The sequence below is a fragment of the Ranitomeya imitator genome, chromosome 4 (genome assembly GCF_032444005.1).
Source record: "Ranitomeya imitator isolate aRanImi1 chromosome 4, aRanImi1.pri, whole genome shotgun sequence".
In the NCBI taxonomy this organism is placed as follows: domain Eukaryota; kingdom Metazoa; phylum Chordata; class Amphibia; order Anura; family Dendrobatidae; genus Ranitomeya; species Ranitomeya imitator.
In genome coordinates, this window is record NC_091285.1 from 590,395,769 (window position 1) to 590,410,633 (window position 14,865).

Sequence of the window (14,865 nt, forward strand, 5' to 3'; positions counted from 1 at the left end):
ATATGGTCAGTCTATCGTTTCCTGTTATGTGCTATTAGTTTTTGTGAAATTGTGGGTTCTTGTTGTATGCTATGGACTGTACTAAAGTTAAATTATAAATTCCATCTGGGACAGGTAACAATAGGAGTAAGTATAGTTTGTGCTAAATACGTGAATGTTATATAAATCTGGAATATACATTTTCCTTATAGCAGAAATTACTTTCTGGTTATTATTGGACGGTTAAATGCTATCACAAAGATTGATCTTCTTGTGATGAGCAGATCGTAACAGTCAGAGGCACCACCTGGAATTGAGAAACCCACAATGGAGTAAGGAAAGCTGTGATGTCCTCTGTCGAAGCCAGGGACGTCGTGTTCTTTTTCCAAATCCTTTGGAGATGCTAGAGGAGGTTAGATATTGGAAAAAGGTTGAACTTGCTGCACATTGTGCCCTATCACAGCTGTTCATTCTGAGCGTTCCTCTTCCCATGGGAAGAAGCTTCGTATTAACTCCCCATAATATATTGCTGTACATATTGTGCATTCTGTTCCATGAGCTCTCACATAAATAATTTATCATGGCTGCCATATATGCCTACAAATACCCTACAAACAGGAACAGCCCCTTCATTATCAGGCGATGCTCTCCTATCTCTTGATAACCCCTTATATGTGTCAGCACTTGTACAATTTGACGCCAATCCTTTTTTTGTTATTTACATTCATTCTCAATGACATAGTAAAATGCAAGCTATGCGTATTATGATGGCAAGTCTTGTATCACCATCATTAGTTTTGGACTTGACAGGTAATTTCGGGCCTATTCTGTTGATACCTTGGTTCTTACAACATGGATAACTTGTGCACTTCTTATTAATCAGGCGTGTAGTATTACACAATCACATCATCATTCATCGTTAATGACCGCAATCATACAGATGTGTAAAATCTCCTGTTATATTAACAAATTAATATGGGCCAAATGAATATTCATGATCATGTGCGGACTATTCATTTAATGGAAAGACATGACAGCATGGAAGCTTGATAAACTTTGTGGAAAAATTGAACTCTATCAGTTTTGACCTTGAGGTGTGAAAAGCCAATTGGTAAAATTATCCGTGTTGCCCAATCAAGGTCCATGTTTAATTTCCGTAGTGAGGTTTTAAAAAAATTGAACGCTGGACTTTAATTGGTTTCTTTAGATAATGAAAGGGCTTTTTTGGAGGTTTTGATACACAAGGTCCACAACTCTTTGGTAATCTAGAAACAAATAGGCTTGGCTTTGCTGGCCAAGAACCTCAGCGGCCGGGTGCCATTATGGTTCTAAAACATCCTCAATGTGAATGCCATGTCTGGCCGTACCCCCAGAATTAAAATTAGATTGAAATACTGTAAATAGTTATTATATAATTAATTAATGTTTCATAAAGTTTTTTACTTTTATTATTTTTTTTATAACCCCATAATACTGCTCTTGTTTTTCACTTTGATGGGGCTTTCCCACTAAATACATTAATCGTCTGTGCTCATTATATTGGAACAATAAATATATGATTGCTGTTAATCTAACCGCAGGCTCCTCACGATTACATCGCAGAGCCCTCCCTGTTTGCATGCTTGGCCATCTCTCTTTTCACTTTCTATAAGACTGACTGAGATAGCCGAACTGTATCACAATCATTCCTGTAGAAATGTAATAGGGTTGTAAAGAAGTCTAAGTTACCACCTCTCGATAGCATACGGCATAACTTAATGACTTCTTGGAGTCCAACTACTGGGACCCCCTTCTGATCTCAAGAAGGGGTTTGTGTTGAAGGTGAAGGTTGTGCACCTCACAGAAATTGCCAAGCATGGTCAACCTCTACTCTATTCAGACAGGGCTGTGTGGAGTCCCCTTTTCATGATCAGAGGGAGGTCAGTCAGACCCTAAGTGATCAATAAGTTCCATTATCCCCTATCTCGAAGATAGGGGATAACATATATGCTTCATATAATCCTTTAATTGAGTGGGATAAATGATCAGGGACCAAGTTTATTTCTCAGTACCTTCTGCACAAGGCTGTTAACAATAGCGAGGGCATCAGTTTTCCACACACATACCGAAGCATTCTTCTTAGCTCCACCTTAAAAAGGCTGCACTTGAGAAGAAGTCCTCCGATTGTCTTCCGTAAAAACATTTCATAATGGTTGTTAAGTAGTCACATTTTAAAGTGGCAGTCCAAGATTCAAAGAAAGAAGACAAAAGAAGCTTCCAATTTTTCTCCTCTAAAACCAGATGCACACATTCTGTTTTTGTTGGGAATTTTAATTGTGGAATTTTCTGTTGAAATTCCTCCACAAGGTAAATGGATGGTGGGGGTTTTCATCAATATTAACCCTATCCATTTATAGCATTAAAAAAAATCTGCAGCAGAAAAATCTGCAGCAGACTATAGAAATATAGTAGATTGTCCTGCACTGTAATGCATATCTGGGTCGATAGCGAAACCTCCTGTGGCCTTCCAAAATCACTTGTAATAAAAAGTGCTAAGGTTTTTTTTAACCTTAAAAAAGTGCCTGTTTGGCACCGAAACGCGTAAATATCTTAGTTTTAAACCATCAAAGATTCTTCGTTTGTTAAGATTTTAGATTGGGATGTTTTGTCTTCTGTTGTGAGAAAGTGAAGGTGGAGAACATGGAGGTAGCGTACAAAGGGAAGCTTCACTCAAACTATAGCACCAACAGTTGGCAGTTATGCTATAATATATTTAGATGAGCTTATGATATAACTAACAACTAGAGAAGATATAATTAATGGAACAGAACATAATAGAACAGTTGTTGGGTAATTTTTTTTCATTTTTTTTAATCTGAGATTTTGTATGTGTTGACGATTTTTTATAGGAGAGAATCATCAACAGATGTTTAATTGTTTCTTTCATTTTTTTTTTTTCTAATGAGATGATGAAGTGTCCTGAAACCCAACGTAGCCTGGGAGGGCACATGTGACAGGAAATATCTAAAATCCTTTTGCCTCCTAAAAAATCTTTTTTCATTTCTCAACAGGGCCACTGCTGGAGGACAAGTATCTCTGCCGCTAGATAGATTCACAAGAGCGGTAATATGCAGTGCTGTACTTGCGTTGTTCCATCAGCGGGACATTAACTGATAGCTTCCAAAGATTGCTGAGAACAGCAGTTTGTGTAAGAGCAGAAGCCGGGTATGAGGAAACATCAGTCAGCGGCTGTCACTTAGCCCGGAGGAGCTTTGGAATACATAAAGAGGGACATTGTAAAGAGGAGGGGGCTATAGCTCCTCTGTGCCTCATGTCTCATTCCTTCACCACCACATTTTGATTATCAGGAATACACGGTTGTTGAGAAGATTAGTCAGACGACAAGGACGAGATGGAAATCTCCTGATGACGTGGAATTAAAAATGCCTTTCATTAGGTTCCAGACATCATGGGATGGATATGTGAGGGTTCAATGTGGAATATTCTGCTGCTGCTGCGGAAAATGTCTGTGGTTTCCATGTTCAAGATGCATTTGGTTCATTTATAGGGATACATGCTGTCACGGTGGTGCAGTTTCATGGTTTATTACAATTGGCCCAGGACCCTTACTACAATCTAATGTCTAAAAAAGATACCATCAGTAAACTACATCCAATAAGAGCAAAGTATATCAGACAATGTGTATGCTGGACACATATTAGGCAATTATTCAACCAATTCATGTTTTTTAATACTCAGTACAATATGTGAGAAAATTAATGATTGTAAGAATATATAGGTAGAACCTGCCTCGACTGGATCAGAAAATGATCTGCTCTGCAATAAAAATTTCTTCTTATAATAGTTTACTTTTAGTGATAAAATTATAAACACCCTGCCCCCAAAATACTAATTTATCTATATGTCGATTCAGCTGCGGTAAGTCTGGCTTGAATTCTGTAACTATAATATACCAGTAGGGTAAGATACTGGCAGGGTCATAGAATCATAGAATGTTAGAGTTGGAAGGGACCTCAAGGGTCATCGTGTCCAACCCCCTGCTCAATGCAGAACTCACTAACCAATCTCAGATGTCTGTCTAGCCCCTCTTTGAAGACTTCCATTGAAGGAGATCTCACCACCTCACGTGGCAGCATGTTCCACTCATTGATTACCCCCACTGTCAAATTTTTTTTCTAATATCTGATCTGTATCTACTCTGTCATTTTTAGGAGGTGCAGGAATTACCATCTACACGGGGTTATACTTTTCAGATTGATTGTTTAACATTCTTTAAGTATAAAAAAAAATTCTCAAGAAGAAAGCAAAATGAGTATATGCCCTTTAGTAAGTAAATATTAAATAGTAAATGTAAATAACATAGGGTAGTTAGATAACACTATTTTGATTTAAAAAAACATAAAAGCCATCCCACCACAACAAGGTGTATCCAACCGGGAACGGTCCTATCCTGTCTCTAGTATTGAAACCTCACCTTGTGTCAGCTGATAGGTTCAGACCTGGGTCCATTCTGGACTGTTCAGACACCTGCCCATGGGAAGCTATGCGGATGACATGCCTAGCTCAAAAAAGGGGCCACGCATATGTTTGTACAAAGTGCAAGAAGCTACAGCAAACTAAAGAAATGAGCCAGAGCATAAATTGGTATATTTCCAGTGTGTAAGAGCACATTCATATTATGGCCATCTCATAGAAAAAACCCAAGAAAAAAACAAAATGAGCATATACCCTGTAGAAAGTAAGTAATTTAATAGTAATAGTACGTGTAAATCACATAGGATCATTTATTTGGTTTATTCTTTAAGCATCTGCATAAGGTACAAAGTGGGTAAATCTATTTTTTCCTGGACACTTTATTTTACGTTTAGGTGATATGATGCACTGTAGGCCAAGTAATTTTTCTGGACTAGTTCATAAATATATCAAATTGAAAAAAAAGGACAGTAATGGCTCTTCTACACAAGCCGATAACTAGAAAACATACAAACGTAGGAACACTTGCTCCCAATTATCTGTTGGTGCAAACATGCAGTCAATCACCTGATGAATTAGCAAACTTATTGTCCGTAAGGTGATTGAATTGTTTATGCATGGATAAAAATAGTTGTTATCGAGAGCACGTTGCCTGCTTTACATAAGGGATGTGCTGCTAATGCAATTGTTCAGTCCCCAAACACAGAACATGTTATTAGCTTGTTGTCCTGTGTAAACATTGTAAATAATATTCTGTGTCCATTGAATAAAAGCCATGAGAACCTCCTCCTTCCTGTTGGCATCTATAGACATCCCTAACTCCTCTTTTGATTGTCAGGCCTGGAGTGACATTGTACGCACATCATGTGCTAAAGATGACATTGCATCAGCCCAACTAATCAAAAGATAAAGGCAGGGATGCTAATTAGCAGGCAGCTCTTTGGACTCCAATCCAATGGCCACAGAATATTGCTCTGGCAGAAGGATCAGGGTCCAACAAATCAATTTGCTCATCTGTATGTGGGATATATTAGGGAGCAAGTGAACAGTCAATTCTTGAGGTTGATCTGGTAGAAGCTGAAAAAATGTGCTAGCATACGGATCTAAAATTTTGATTGCTAGATTACTGGGTAAGAGCATCTTCAAAATGGAAGACCTTGTTGAGTGTCCTCTGAGTGCAGTCTTTAGTCCTTATGGAACGCGGTCAACAGAAAAACAAGTGAACTAGCGACATAGTCATAGCCACCCAACGCTCAATGATGGGCAGTAATGGCGTGAAACTTTCAGGGCTTTAAGGTCTTGCTGCCAGATACAACAGACCTGCAGAGGTCTTGTGAAGTCCATGTCTTAACTGGTCTGAACAGTTTGAATGGCACTAGGGGAATATGCACCAATACACTTCATTGGAATATATGAAACTATATACAGTGGGGCAAAAAAGTATTTAGTCAGTCAGCAATAGTGCAAGTTCCACCACTTAAAAACATGAGAGGCGTCTGTAATTTACATCATAGGTAGACCTCAACTATGGGAGACAAACTGAGAAAAAAAAATCCAGAAAATCACATTGTCTGTTTTTTTAACATTTTATTTGCATATTATGGTGGAAAATAAGTATTTGGTCAGAAACAAAATTTCATCTCAATACTTTGTAATATATCCTTTGTTGGCAATGACAGAGGTCAAACGTTTTCTGTAAGTCTTCACAAGGTTGCCACACACTGTTGTTGGTATGTTGGCCCATTCCTCCATGCAGATCTCCTCTAGAGCAGTGATGTTTTTGGCTTTTCGCTTGGCAACACGGACTTTCAACTCCCTCCAAAGGTTTTCTATAGGGTTGAGATCTGGAGACTGGCTAGGCCACTCCAGGACCTTGAAATGCTTCTTACGAAGCCACTCCTTCGTTGCCCTGGCGGTGTGCTTTGGATCATTGTCATGTTGAAAGACCCAGCCACGTTTCATCTTCAATGCCCTTGCTGATGGAAGGAGGTTTGCACTCAATATCTCACGATACATGGCCCCATTCATTCTTTCATGTACCCGAATCAGTCGTCCTGGCCCCTTTGCAGAGAAACAGCCCCAAAGCATGATGTTTCCACCACTATGCTTTACAGTAGGTATGGTGTTTGATGGATGCAACTCAGTATTCTTTTTCCTCCAAACACGACAAGTTGTGTTTCTACCAAACAGTTCCAGTTTGGTTTCATCAGACCATAGGACATTCTCCCAAAACTCCTCTGGATCATCCAAATGCTCTCTAGCAAACTTCAGACGGGCCCGGACATGTACTGGCTTAAGCAGTGGGACACGTCTGGCACTGCAGGATCTGAGTCCATGGTGGCGTAGTGTGTTACTTATGGTAGGCCTTGTTACATTGGTCCCCGCTCTCTGCAGTTCATTCACTAGGTCCCCCCGCGTGGTTCTGGGATTTTTGCTCACCGTTCTTGTGATCATTCTGACCCCACGGGGTGGGATTTTGCATGGAGCCCCAGATCGAGGGAGATTATCAGTGGTCTTGTATGTCTTCCATTTTCTAATTATTGCTCCCACTGTTGATTTCTTCACTCCAAGCTGGTTGGCTATTGCAGATTCAGTCTTCCCAGCCTGGTGCAGGGCTACAATTTTGTTTCTGGTGTCCTTTGACAGCTCTTTGGTCTTCACCATAGTGGAGTTTGGAGTCAGACTGTTTGAGGGTGTGCACAGGTGTCTTTTTATACTGATAACAAGTTTAAACAGGTGCCATTACTACAGGTAATGAGTGGAGGAAAGAGGAGACTCTTAAAGAAGAAGTTACAGGTCTGTGAGAGCCAGAAATCTTGATTGTTTGTTTCTGACCAAATACTTATTTTCCACCATAATATGCAAATAAAATGTTAAAAAAACAGACAATGTGATTTTCTGGATTTTTTTTTCTCAGTTTGTCTCCCATAGTTGAGGTCTACCTATGATCTAAATTACAGACGCCTCTCATCTTTTTAAGTGGTGGAACTTGCACTATTGCTGACTGACTAAATACTTTTTTGCCCCACTGTACATGAAGTGTTTCTTTCTTTATATGATCACATAGTAGAGGCTAGTTTGTTAAGCTTATTATATCTCTGTAGATTTTTAATATTATCAGGAAGTCTGAGCAGGAGTACCAGCCCGCTCTACACCTCCATCTATGGGATAACATAAGACCTACTGCATCTACATTTGCTTTATGTCTTGATAACCTTGCATTTAGCACATTTTTTTTCCTAATATGTAAATTGCAAATGTAAGATTCTTCTTTTTCGAGCAACTCTTTTAGTGTTTCCGGGCAGAGTTGAAATTTTCCCATTAACCTTTGTTGTTCTAGTGTACTGCACTGTACTGTTTTGTTATTCACAAGTAATGCTTTTAATTGAAGCCGCAGCTCTACAGCCCTGCTCTCTGTATCTGCAGCTCTTCAGAACAAATATTTTACTTCAATTAGCTTCAAAGAGCGATCTCTGTTCTGCTATGTGAACAAGTAAATACACCCTTAATGCAGTTTTGATTTAGCTAATTTAATGTCTTATAACCCTGTGGAGGGGCCTTGGGAAGAACAGGAATTTGTTATAGGACCCGATGTCAGAGAAAAGGGTAGGAGTGTAAATAAACAACCTTGTGTGTTGTCCTACGAAAAACAACGTATGGTTTATGGTGACAGGCTGCAATCTTAGATATAGAGACACTTAAGAACGCTTTTCTCCTGAAAAATTGTAATATTAATCGTTTAGATGCTACATAAGAAAACTCTCCGGTCATTGTTTTTCTTAACACAAAAGGCCCTAACAAGAGATCAGAACCTCTTGATATTGCATGAGGACATTTTACTTGTGAAGCGAACCTCCATATCTCATACCTCCCAAGAGTATTGAATTTAATCAGAAACAAAATTTGACAACTATCTTCTCAAAATCTTCTGTTTATTAATACTAAATGTATATAAAATTCCACTTATAAACTTCATTTCTACTGTTTAATGGGAAAGGCGAGCAAATGAATGTAAAAGGCCGAGGGTAGGGGTGAATTCTGAATCCATGTCTTGAATAACGGAGAAATCACAGCACACTAACATAATTAGGGTGCTTGGAGTAGGTTAGATATCATCATCATCAATAAAACGTCACTTTTCTCCAAGATATTGGGTAAATTATTTATCATTTATTTATCCAAGACATTGGACACTGGACAATCCATGCATGGATCTGTAAACTTTTTTGTTCAGCAGATCCTCCTCAGACCATTTGATCATCAAAGTCTATTGCTCCATCAGTACAGTCTGAGCATTGGCCTATTGAAAGACATTTTTGTACAATCAGATAGTCCTCCTATGGTTCCAGGACATTTACCACCTGTCAATGGATTGGCCAACGTCTTGAAACCTCATGCCATATTTTGCAGAGTGCAGAGTTTTCTTCAATACATTGAGCACCAAGTTAGTCATGAGCTCAAGTGTTTTATGGGTGCACTGTATCTTGCACTGGTGTGAAGTAATTGACACCTATTTATTGGAACACACTGGTTCTCTCTCTGTTATGGCTGATACACATAACTATATTATAACTCCATTTGGCTCATGACTTCCGCATTGAACCTCCCAATGTTCTAAGTTTTATATGGTTGCATAAAGATTTTTTTCTGCTGTCGATTTCCAAAAATTTTAGCAAAAAAAGGTGTACTTCATTGGAATCAATGCATGGAGGTGTTCTTCACTAGAACGTCTTCAAACAATTTATTTAAAAAAAACTGTTTGACAGTGTATGGAAGCTTAGGTCACATTGACAAGTTCAGCATTTGGTCAGTATTCTACATCAGTACTTGTAAGCCAAGATCAGGAGTGGAACAGTCAGGAAAATAAAATACTGATGTAAAATACTTGACCAAATACTAATCGTGTGAATGTGGCCTTAAAGTCTCTGTGCCAACCATCTTTCTCTTATCTCCTTTATTTGGCAGACATGGCTTTCATCATTCAAGGGGAGTGTTTGATTGACGCAACAACAACACCAAGGTCTATGAAGTAGGAGACTTCTTACTTATCATGAAAAAGATTAAAATGTTTGTTCTTCATATTTTTGGGTGCCATCTTGAATCCACAGCACTGTTGTAGTAATTTTATTTGTGAGGAACAAATCTGCCAAAATTCAAAATTTGCTCTAATTTTTCCAGGAAATTTAATTTACATTATTTTTTTCAAGCAAATCAAATGTATATTATTATGGTATCATGTCTCCAGACACCAAAGTATAATAAGCAAAAATATTATACTCACCCAGCTCTCACCTGTCCCACCCTGCAGCCCTGCTCCAGTTGTTTTCTTCAGTCCGGTCAAGATTACAGTATTCACTGAGCTATCTTCAGCATCTCCCAGCACCAACATCTTTGGCATCTCCTGTGTTGATGAGTCTGTAAAATTATGTTAAGGTCTTTTCATCACAAGAAACGCCAAAGATAGTGGACGCTGAGGATGCCAAAAATTGTCCATTGAAGACCACACTTGTGAGAGGACTGAAGAAGACAGGTGACGTTCAGATGTATATTAATTTTTTTATTTTTTTAACCCTTCCTTGGATTCTGGTGAATTCTATTTTTGTTGTGAAATTTGAGGCAAATTCAGTTTGCCTTAAAGCAATTCGCTCCTCTCTAAACTTAATATCTGAGTATAGAATGACATATAGTGTTGTCTGATGAAGATTAGTTTTTTCAGGTCACCGTACCCATGGGCACAGCGTGTTTCTAACAAAATTATTCATGTTTCTAATAAAAAGTGACATTATTATCCTGCATTCGTATGGAATCAACCGATTCCACAGCTTCATACATAAAATGCATTTATATTAAGGAGTACAGAATAAAATTAGTGTTTCATTTCTTTTTTGATAATTTTTTCTTTTTTCATTTTTTTGCGTTGTTCATCACCTACACAAAATAAGTTTTTATATTTATCGTTCTTTTTGTGTTATTTATGGGAATAACAAATATGTTAGCTTTATATTACTGTATATGTGTTTTCTTAAATAGAAATATCTTATTAAAAATAATGGGTCTTTTGTTTTTTCCGTTTTTTTCCTTTTTTTACAATTCCTGATTTTTGCTTTTTGTTTTCAACATAAGTTTAGCTATATTTTTTAATTACAACATAGATATATATATATATATATATATATATATATATACAGGGTGGAGCGCGGTAATTTGCTGATTTGGGAATGAAATAAAAAAATTATGATCATTAGAAAAATTTATTTTATATTTTATTTATACTGAACAGTAATGGAATTTTTAAATTACATGGTTTTAAATAGTGTATCTGGCAAATGTCGACCTTCGCTATCCACACACTGCTGCATACGTTTTCTGAAGTTTTCATGAACTCTAACAAGCATGTCCACTGGTATTCTGCCAATTTCAGCTTCAATATTGTTCCTTAGGTCTTCCAAGGTGTTGGGACGGTTGATATACACCTTAGACTTCAGGTAACCCCAAAGGAAAAAATCGCATGGGGCTAAATCTGGTGAGCGTGCTGGCCAGTTCACATCTCCCCTCAAAGAGATAAGCCGTCCAGGAAACATTTGCCTCAAACAATTCATGGTAACCCTCGCTGTGTGTGCAGTGGCACCATCCTGTTGGAACCATGTATCCTCTAGTTCCATTGCCTCAAGAGCCGGCTGAAAATAATCCTGTATCATAGACAAGTACCGTTCGGAGTTCACAGTTATGGCACGACCATTATCCTGAAAAAAGTAAGGACCAATGATGCCTACTCGTGATATGGTGCACCACACAGCGACGCGGTCCGAATGCAGAGGTCTCTCGTGAACTTCTCTGGGGTTTGTTTCACTCCAGTAACGCATATTTTGTTTGTTTACACACCCACTGAGGTGAAAATGTGCCTCATCAGAAAAAAACACAATTGCGTCACGGGGTATCGTTGCTAACATGTCTTCACAAGAGGTCCGCCGTGTCAAATAGACGAAAAGCACGCTGCACTGCAATGATCGAGTGGGCATTTGAAAAATACGCTTCAACACAAAATGACCTCTCCTCACGTGTCCACTGCATGATGGCAACTGAAAGGCAGAAGAATACAAATCTCCCATCAGCCACTGTAAGCCACACCCACTCTCCCCTCTCTTCGACCGACAGTGCCGCCACAGCATGCAGTGCAAAAAAGCAAATTACCGCGCTCCACCCTGTATATATATATACATATACATATAGTGCCTATTCTTAGAATTGGATTACGACACTGAGGTAGAGTGTATGTGTATTACTGCCAATCTCCCATCGGTGATTACCGGTGTACAATCATCTTGATGTAATAGTTTGACAAGGCTTTCTTTCAAGGCTACCTAAGGCACATGTGCTGTTATGTCAAGATGTGGGAAGGGATTAGACAAAAGTCCAGTTGGTGTGAGTGATTTAGTACATACCTCTCAGTCTATCAGCTAAATAAATAATACTTCTGCAGAAAATCTATGCAAGCAATGAGACAACACACAGGTCAATGCATGTGTTGGCTAGACCCATTTACATTGGCACATGTCAAGTCATGTTTAAAGGATCTTTTTACTGAGACTGATGCCAATTGTATTGCGACCAATGACATTAATACAATTGTTTGGTCCTTATAAAGTTTTCATATTGTTGGGAGAACATTCCATGTTTTTAAATGGTGTGGTCTGTGTTGCCGTAATTGATAATTTTTCGGGCTTGCATAAAAGATTTGGTCAGTCAACATTGGCTGAAATGAGCATTCTCTTTTTTTTCCAATATATTTTTTAATAAGAATTCACACAAAATAAGGTAATGAGAAACTTTACAAGGGAAAAATATTATTACAGAAGAGTAATGGTGCTGTGCACTACTTGGACAACCTCTTCTCACTCTAAATGTTTGCCCCCGTTAAAATAAAAACACCTATACTCACACTTTTACTTACCTATACTCACCTCCTGTTCTTGTGTTGTTGGCACTCGCGCTTCTGGGACTCAAGTGAGGTTGTTATGACACGTAATCCATGCCCAAATCAGTGCTGGCATCGTTGTCCTTTTCTTCTGACATATAAGTAATCAACAGGAAGTCTGGGTTGCAGCTGTCTGCTCACTTCCTCTTAAACCCTTCACCCCGAAGCCTGTTTTCACCTTCCTCATCAGGCCAAACTTTAGAATTCTGAACAGTGTAATTTTATGAGGCAATAACTCTGGAACGCTTCAACATATTCCACTCGTGACATATTGTACTTCATGACAGTGGTAAAACTTGTTTGCTTTGCTTTGCCCTTATTTGTGAAAATATCATAAAATTAGTAGAAAATTTTTTGTATGCCGTTTCTCATGTGATATAAGTGATTAGAAGACTTTATTCTTCGGGTCGGTGCGATTACATCAATACCAGATTTAAATCGGGTTTTTATATTTGGCTGCTGTCACACACTAAAAGACAGTTTATATTGCAAAAAATAGTTTTTACATCACCTTATTTTGAGAGCTATAATTTTTTCATATTTTGGCCGACAGAGAAATGTGAGGTCTCGATTTTTGTGGGACGAGTTGAAGTTTTCGGGCACATGACATTTTTTGATTGCTTTCTATTCTCATTTTTGGGAGGCAGAATGAACAAAAAACAGCAATTCCGGAATTGTTTTTTTTTTTAATGCCGTTCAGCGTGTGGTAAAATTGATAAGGCATAGTTTGTAAGCTTGCGAGCAGGGCCCTCACTCCTCCTGGTATCTGTTTTGAACTGTATTTCTGTTATGCTGTAATGTTTATTGTCTGTACAAGTCCCCTCTATAATTTGTAAAGCGCTGCGGAATATGTTGGCGCTATATAAATAAAATTATTATTATTATTATTATTATAAGGCAGCTTTATTCTTTGGGTCAGTATGATTGCAGCGATACTACATTTACCTGTTTATTGTTTTATATGTTTTGGCGCTTTTTACACAATAAAAACTATTTTATAGAAAAAACAATTATTTTTGCATCGCTTTATTCTGAGAGCTATAACTTTTTATTTTTTTTATTTTTCCACTGACAGAGCAGTATGTTGGCATGTTTTTTCGAGGACAAGATTATGTTTTCAGAGATACCATTTTTATTTACATGGGTCTTTTTGATCATGTTTTATTCCATGTTGGTCGGTGGTATGATGGTAAAGCATAGTTTTTTTTTAACAGTGTTCACTGAAGGGCATTACAGCAGCTTCCGACATGCAGGGAGGAGGCGTGCCAGCTCAGTATGAGCTCACAGGCCACCGTTCCTGGTTGAACCCGTGGCCATCTTTCACCCCGGGGTCACCATGGAGACCATCTGCATAATGCCGCTGGGAGCAGAGAGGGAGCTCCCTCCCTCTGCGATGTCCCACAATGGCTCTGTCACTATTGACAGCAGCATCAGAGGGGTTAAACACCAGTGAATGGTACTAGCACAGATTGTGGACGTTGCTGCATGGTGTCAGCTCTCTTAGGCTTCGTTCCCATTGCGTTAATGGGAACACGCTAACGGACAGCGTTGCACGGTGTTAATTTCACGTCCGTTAGCGCGCCCATTCACGGCAATGGGAACGCGCAGCACTAGCGCGTGCCATGTTCGGCACGCGCCAGCGACGCGCCGGTGTTTCCTTGCAGCGTCCGAGGCGCGCCCGTGTTCCGTTCCCCGCTCTCGCAGATCGGGGATCTACGAGAGCGGGGACGTTACCGCGACCCCGGGACGCGGCCACATTAAAAACATTGCGTTAGCGCAACCCACTAGCGCTAGCGCTAAACGGGTTGCACTATTGCAATGTGACCCTAGCCTTATAGATATATATGTATATGTATAATTTATAATAATGTATATTGTTCGTGGTGGCGCTTAGCATGAGCCCACGTGATCATAATGCTGTATATATACGGCGATTTGCAGGAACGTAGTTCCCACAGAGCCATATATATATAAGGCGCATGTCAGGAAGGGGTTAATTACTTATACGTCCAAAGGGGGGACAATGATACCTGCGCTGATTGGGCGCAGGGCTCAGATGACATAAAAACCTCACGGGAGCCGCGGGAACGCGAGTACTGACACCGCTGGAATGACGCCCGCACGAGAGGTGAGTATAGGTGTTTTTATTTTAACGGGGGGAAAACATTCTGATACTTGAAACATGGACTCTGATTGAGAAGAGGTTGACCAAGCAGTAGACAACCCCTTTAAAGTAATAGTCAGTAAATGATCTAGTTATTAACATAAGCATGAATATACTGCTCCGGCAAAAATTAAGAGACCACTGCAAAATGTTCAGTTTGTCTGATTTTCCTCTTTATAGGTATATTTTTGAGTAAAATGTAAATTGTTATTTTAGTCTATAAACTTCTGACAACATGTCTCTGAAATTTCCAAGCAATAAATTTTGTATTTTT

At 39.0% G+C, this 14,865-nt stretch overlaps 1 long non-coding RNA gene across 1 annotated transcript in view; it reads left to right on the plus strand.

Annotated features, from left to right (window-relative positions):
- The window catches only part of LOC138676844 (uncharacterized), a 288,868-nt gene that overhangs the window by 210,577 nt on the left and 63,426 nt on the right, over positions 1-14,865 (plus strand). The window contains exons 4-5 of the long non-coding RNA XR_011320832.1: positions 3,030-4,305; positions 9,418-9,481. This is a non-coding gene — a long non-coding RNA (uncharacterized lncRNA). The remainder of the gene's footprint in view (positions 1-3,029; positions 4,306-9,417; positions 9,482-14,865) is intronic.